We start from the raw sequence: 7,116 nt of genomic DNA on the forward strand, positions 1-7,116 counted from the left end.
GCTGGGGTTACAGGCATGTGACACCACGCCTAGCTAATTTTTTTTTTTTTTTTTTCTTTTGAGACAGAGTCTTGCTCTGTCACCCAGGCTGGAGTGCAGTGGCGCAATCTCGGCTCACTGCAAGCTCTGCCTCTTGGGTTCATGCCATTCTCCTGCCTCAGCCTCCCGAGTAGCTGGGACTACAGGCACCCGCCACCACGCCTGGCTAATTTTTTGTATTTTTAATAAAGACAGGGTTTTACTGTGTTAGGATGGTCTCGATCTCCTGACCTCGTGATCCACCCGCCTCGGCCTCCCAAAGTGCTGGGATTACAGGCGTGAGCCACTGCGCCCAACCCAGTTTTTTTTTTTTTTTTTTTTTTTTTTGAGACGGAGTCTGGCTGTCGCCCAAGCTGGAGTGCAGTGGCCGGATCTCAGCTCACTGCAAGCTCCGCCTCCCAGGTTCACGCCATTCTCCTGCCTCAGCCTCCCGAGTAGCTGGGACTACAGGCGCCTGCCACCTCGCCCGGCTAGGTTTTTTTTTGTATTTTTTAGTAGAGACGGGGTTTCACCGTGTTAGCCAGGATGGTCTCGATCTCCTGACCTCGTGATCCACCCGTCTTGGCCTCCCAAAGTGCTGGGATTACAGGCTTGAGCCACCGCGCCTGGCCCAGTTTTTGTATTTTTAATAGAGATGGGGTTTCACCATGTTGTCCAGGCTGGTCTCAAACTCCTAAGCTCAAGCAGTCTTCCTACCTCAGCCCCACAAAGTGCTGAAATGATGGGTAGGAGCCACTGTGCCCAGCCATTCTAGCTCGTGTTTTGCTGAGCATCTTTGCATGTCTTTGGGGTGGGAGTGAGGTACTGGAGTACCAGCTAGGCACATTTTTAGCATTAATCAATATTACCAATTCATTTCCCCAGTTTATGTGCCCACCAGCGTGGTAGACAAGTTCCAGCATCTCTACATCCTGACCGACGCTTATTAGAAGAAACTTTTGAACTGTTTTTGCTTTTAGTTCTTCCGTTGGTGACCTTCCCACTTTCACATCAGCAGATCAAATCCCCATGCTGTTGACAACACGCTGGGAGCAGAGAGCCAGGTGGAGCTTCTAACGAAGTCAGATCTTCTGATATTTTAAAAGCTAAGATACAATTCACAGGCCATAAAATTAACCCTTGGTTGGGCATGGTGGTTCACACTTGTAATCCTAGCACTTTAGGACGCCAAGGTGGGCAGATCACTTGAGGCCAGGAGTTCAAGACCAGCCTGGCCAACATGACGAAACTCTGTCTCTACTAAAAACACAAAAATTAGCTGGGCATGGTGGCACATACCTGTAATCCCAGCTACTCAGGAGGCTGGGGCAGGAGAATCACTTGAACCCGGAAGGCGGAGGTTGCAGTGAGCCAAGATCGTGCCACTGCACTCCAGCCTGGGGGACAGAACCAGACTGTCTCAAAAAAAACGAAACCCACACCCCATCGGCAGTCACTGTCCCCTCACTCTCTGCACTCCCAGCTCTGGACAGCCACTAACTACTTTCTGTTGCTATGGATTTGCCTATTCTGGGCATCTCATTATAAACGCAATTGTACGTGTGACCTTTCGTGCTGGCCTTCTTTAAGCATGTTTTCCAGATCCATCCACACTGTAGCCCGTGTCAGGACGTCATTCCTTTTTAGGACTGAGTAACATTCCATGGCACGGGCTAGACCACATTTTGTCTCCACTCATCAGCTGACGGGCTTCTGGGCTGTTTCCACTGCTGGGCTATGGTGAATCGTGCTGTTAGGGTCATTCACGTACATTTGTTTTGCCTCAGCCTCCCGAGTAGCTGGGATTACAGGCATCCACCACCACACCTGGCTAATTTTTGTACTTTTGGTAGAGATGGGGTTCCACCGTGCTGGCCAGGCTGGTCTCGAACTCATGACCTCGTGATCCGCCCACCTCGGCCTCGCAAATCATGTACATATTTTTGTGTGGACCCATTTTCAGTTTTCTTGAGTAAATAACTAGGAGGGGAATTGTGGAGCTGATTTTTTTCTTTTATACATGTCTGACTTTGTCACCCAGGCTGGAATAAAGAGGTGGGATCATAGCTGGACCTCCTGGGCTCACAGCATCTTCTGGCTTCAGTCTCCCATGCAGCTGGGACTACAGGTGGGCACCACCATGCCCAGCTAATTTATTCTTTTTTGTAGAGATGGGGTCTTGCTACAGTGGCCAGGCTGGTCGCCAACTCCTGGGTTCAAGCAATCCTCCTGACTCGGGCTCCCAAAGTGTTGGGAGTATAGGCGTGAACCACCTTGCTTGGGCTGATTTTATTTTTTAGACAGACTCTTGCTGTGTCGCCAGGCTGGAGTGCAGTGGTGTGATCTCGGCTCACTGCAACTTCCACCTCCCAGGTTCAAGCGATTCTCCTGCCTCAGCCTCCTGAGTAGCTGGGACTACAGGAGGTGACACCACGCCCAGTTAATTTTTGTATTTTTAGTAGAGACGGGGTTTCACCATGTTGGCTAGGATGGTCTCCATCTCTTGACCTCGTGATCTGCCCCCGCCTCAGCTGTCCAAAGTGCTAGGATTACAGGTGTGAGCCACCGTGCCTGGCCATGCGCTGATTTTTAAAAAGAGAAGTGGAGCCTGTAATCCCTGAGCTTTGGGAGGATGAGGCGGGTGGATCACTTGAGGTAAGGAGTTTGAGACCAGCCTGGCCAATGTGGTGAAACCCCTTCTCTACTTAAAAAATACAAAAATTGGCCGGGCGCGGTGGCTCACGCCTGTAATCCCAGCACTTTGGGATGCCAAGGCGGGCGAATCATGAGGTCAGGAGATGGAGACCATCCTGGATAACACGGTGAAACCCCATCTCTACTAAAAAAATACAAAAAAATACAAAAAAAAAATTAGCCGGGCCTGGTGGTGGGCGCCTGTAGTCCCAGCTACTCAGGCGGCTGAGGCAGGAGAATGGCGTGAACCCAGGAGGCGGAGCTTGCAGTGAGCCGAGATGGCGCCACTGCACTCCAGCCCGGGTGACAGAGTGAGATTCCATCTCAAAAGACAAGAAATGGAAGTGTTGGGTATGGTGGCTCATGCCTGTTATGCCACTTTGGGAGGCCAAGGTGGACGGGTCACCTGAGGTCAGGAGTTTGAGACCAGCATGACCAACATGGCAAAATCCCATCTCTATGAGAAATATAAAAATTAGCCGGGTGTGGTGGCACATACCTGTAATCCCAGCTACTTGGCAAGAGGCTGAGGCAGAAGAATCGCTTGAACCTGGGAGGCAGAGGTTGCAGTGAGCCGAGATCTCGCCACTGCACTCCAGCCTGGGTGACAGGGCAAGACTCCGTCTCAAAAACAAAAAAAAAGAAATAGAAATGTAGTTTTTCACATGAAATCTCCCAGCTCCTTTTTTGCATTTGAAAACTTCATACGGTAAAATCCACTCCTTTTGGTGAACACTTCTGAATTCTCATAAACCAGAGTCATGTAACCACCACAATCAAAATCCGGAACTGTTCCTTCACACCCCACCTAGAATCTCTCTTACTACTCCCCACTTTGGAGTCAATTCCTTTTCCTACCCTGGCAACCAAAGCTTTGTTCCTGGTTCGTATAGTTTCGCCTTTGCAGTGTCAGAATAAATCTTCCTGTTTTTAATTGTTTTGAGATGGGGTCTTGCTCTGTAGCCCAGGCTGGAATGCAGTGGTGCCATCTCAGCTCACTGCAGCCTCCGCCTCCTGGGTTCGAGCATTTCTCCCACCTCAGCCTCCCGAGTAGCTGGGATTATGGGGGTGCTCCACCACACCCAGCTAATTTTTGTATTTTTAGTGGAGACGGGGATTCACCATGTTGGCCAGGGTGGTCTTGAACTCCTGACCTGGGGCGATCCACCTGCTTTGGCCTCCCAAAGTGCTGGGATTACAGGTGTGAGTCACCACACCCAGCCATCTTCCTGTTTTAAATTCTTTTTTCTTTTTTTTTTTTTTTTGAGATGGAGTTTTGCTCGTTGCCCAGGCTGGAGTGCAGTGGTGTGATCTCAGTTCACTGCAACCTCCGCCTCCAGGTTCAAGCAATTCTCCTGCCTCAGCCTTCCAAGTAGCTGGGATAACAGGCCTGTGCCACCACACCCAGTTAAGTTTGTATTTTTTTAGTAGAGACAAGGTTTCACCATGTTGGCCAGGGTGGTCTCAAATACCTGACCTGAAGTGATCCACCCACCTTGGCCTCCCAAAATGCTGGGATTACAGATGTGCACCACTGTGCCTGGCCTATTTTTATATATTATTTTATTTTAATTTTTATTTTGGAACAGAGTCTCTCTGTCGCCCAGGCTGGAGTGCAGCGGCGCGATCTCAGCTCACTGCAACCTCCACCTCCAGGTTCAAGCAATTCTCCTGCCTCAGCCTCCTGAGTAGCTGGAACTACAGGTATATGCCACGACGCCCGGCTAATTTTTTATATTTTCAGTAGAGATGGGGTTTCACCCTGTTAGCCAGGATGGTCTCAATCTCCTGATCTCATGATCCGCCCGCCTCGGCCTCCCAAAGTGTTGAGATTACAGGTGTGAGCCACTGCGCCCGGCTCATTTTTAAATCTTTACAAGTAACTACAATTTTCTGGAAGAGCTGTCTGTGAGCTTCTTGAAGCTGGAGCCCTTGGCAGGCACCTGCCATCAGTGCCACCAAGCCCAGGTCTTGCGCTAAACTTTAGACCACTGTCTAAGGAAACCCTGCTCAAAAAAGACAAGATTTGTCTCACTTCCTGTCTCTTCTGCTACAGCTGAAGCTGTGGTTCTGCTCTTGCTTCCTCTCGAAGTACTTTAGAACCTTAAATGACAGAACAGGGCGAGGTGACTCAAGCCTGTAATCCCAGCACTTTGGGAGTCTGAGGCGGGTGGGTCACTTGAGGTCAGGAGTTCAAGACCTGCCTGGCCAACATGGCAAAAGTCCATCTCTACTAACAATACAAAACAAACAAGCTGGGTGTGCTGGCAGCACCTGTAGCCCCAGCTACTCAGGAGGCTGAGGCAGGAGCTGAGATCACGCCAGTGCACTCCAGCCTGGGCAACAGAGCAAGGCTCCATCTTTTTTTAAAAAAAAGAGAACAGATTGGAGCCAGGTCTTTGACCTCCCCACCCTGCACTGCACAAAGTGTCTGTGAACACAGTGGTGTTTAGGTTCCTCTGGGAAAACACTGGTGCAAGATTAGAACCCTTCAGATTATTACTGGGGGCAAGGGTGATCTGTTCAACATGTGAACAAGATGGGGGGTCTTAAAGGGCTGAGAAAGCTGGAAGGACTCGGTTGGTTGAGAGGTCTTGGGAAAGAGGACAAGGATTAGATTAAGGATGCTGAAGGAAAGGGCATGACATGGAACTCTGGGTATGGAGGCATGGGGTGGGAGCTTGTGGAGGTGGAGAGGCCAGTGGGTCTCTAGGGAAGGGAGGGGCATGAAGGATGGGGGAAGTCCAGGACAAAGTCTGGGGGGTCTCAGAGGCAACTGGCTCCTGGGGGAACCTGGTTTCTGTCACTCCCTCAAGCACATGTGACTTTGCTCAAGTTGTGCCTTCTTGATCATGCCACTGCACTCCAGCCTGGGGAGTGGAAAAGTATTACTCACTGAACAGGATGGTGCGTGCAACTGCGATCTTACTTTGGTTGAAACCTTATGTGTACTCTTACATAAAGACAAGGAAGGACAGAACCTAGGTGGCATCACTCTGTGAGGCAGGAATGCTGTCATTGTTGGTTTTGCTGTTGTTATTGTTGTTGTTTTTTGAGATGGAGTCTGTCGCGCAGGCTGGAGTGCAGTGGTGTGATCTCAGCTCACTGCAACCTCCGCCTTCCGGGTTCAAGCAATTCTCCCGCCCCAGCCTCCCGAGTAGCTGGGACTACAGGCACCTGCCACCACGTCCAGCTAATTTTTGTATTTTTAGTGGAGACGGGGGTTTCACCGTGTTCGCCAGGCTGGTCTCAAACTCCTGACCTGGTGATCCACCCGCCTCGGCCTCCCAAAAAGTGCTGGGACTACAGACCTGAGTCACCACACCTGGCCTGTCTTTATTGTTTTAATCTTTGCTTGTCTCCATGCTGTTTTTCACACTGCCCAGCAGCTGCTTTTGTGACTTGATGGTTATTAAACACAAGGCCTTAAGGGCAGCCCCTACATTCCCAGTCAAGTCTGACGTCACCGGGCTGGTTCCTGGTCCCCGCTCTGCCCTCTGCTCCTTACATCTGCAAAGTACACTGCTGCTCCTGGGCCTTTGCACTCACGGTTTCCTCTTCCTTTCCCCCTCAGGCAGCCACAGGTGGGGGCGTGGTGCTCCTGACCGCCTTTCCTAGTCCGGGTGCTGCGCAGCACTTTCTCACAGAACTGCACTTCCTTTGTGGGTCTAATCACACTGCAGCCCGGAAGACACGCTCCTGGGCATTTCCTGTTCTTCAAACCTGCCAAAACTCCGGGAACCCTAACAAAGAACTCGAGGAATTTCTATGTAGCTCATTAAAGTGGCGCACTCACAGGGTCTTGGCTTAGACTTGGACTTCCGGCCACTCAACCAATTTTAATGCTGTGCATTTGTGTTCTATTCAGGTTTTTCTTTTTTTTTTTTCTTCTTTTGAGATGGAGTCTCGCTCTGTTGCCCAGGCTGAAATGCAATGGTGCGATCTTGGCTCACTGCAACCTCCGCCTCCTGGGTTCAAGCGATTCTCCTGCCTTGGCCTCTCGGGTAGCTGGGATTACAGGCGTGCACCACCATGCCCGGCTAATTTTTGTATTTTTAATAGAGACAGAGTTTCACCATGTTGGCCGGGCTGGTCTCAACTCCTGACCTCAAGTGATACGCTGGCCTCGGCCTCCCAAAGTTCTGGGATTACAGGCGTGAGCCACCGTGCCTGGCCAGATTTTTTTTTTTTTTTTTTTGAGACGGAGTCTCGCTCTGTCGCCCGGGCTGGAGCGCAGTGGCCGGATCTCAGCTCACTGCAAGCTCCGCCTCCCGGGTTCACGCCATTCTCCTGCCTCAGCCTCCGGAGTAGCTGGGACCACAGGCGCCCGCCACCTCGCCCAGCTAGTTTTTTGTATTTTTTAGTAGAGACGGGGTTTCACCGTGTTAGCCAGGATGGTCTCAA

This window comes from Rhinopithecus roxellana, chromosome 12, assembly GCF_007565055.1.
Source record: "Rhinopithecus roxellana isolate Shanxi Qingling chromosome 12, ASM756505v1, whole genome shotgun sequence".
NCBI classification, from domain to species: Eukaryota; Metazoa; Chordata; class Mammalia; order Primates; family Cercopithecidae; genus Rhinopithecus; species Rhinopithecus roxellana.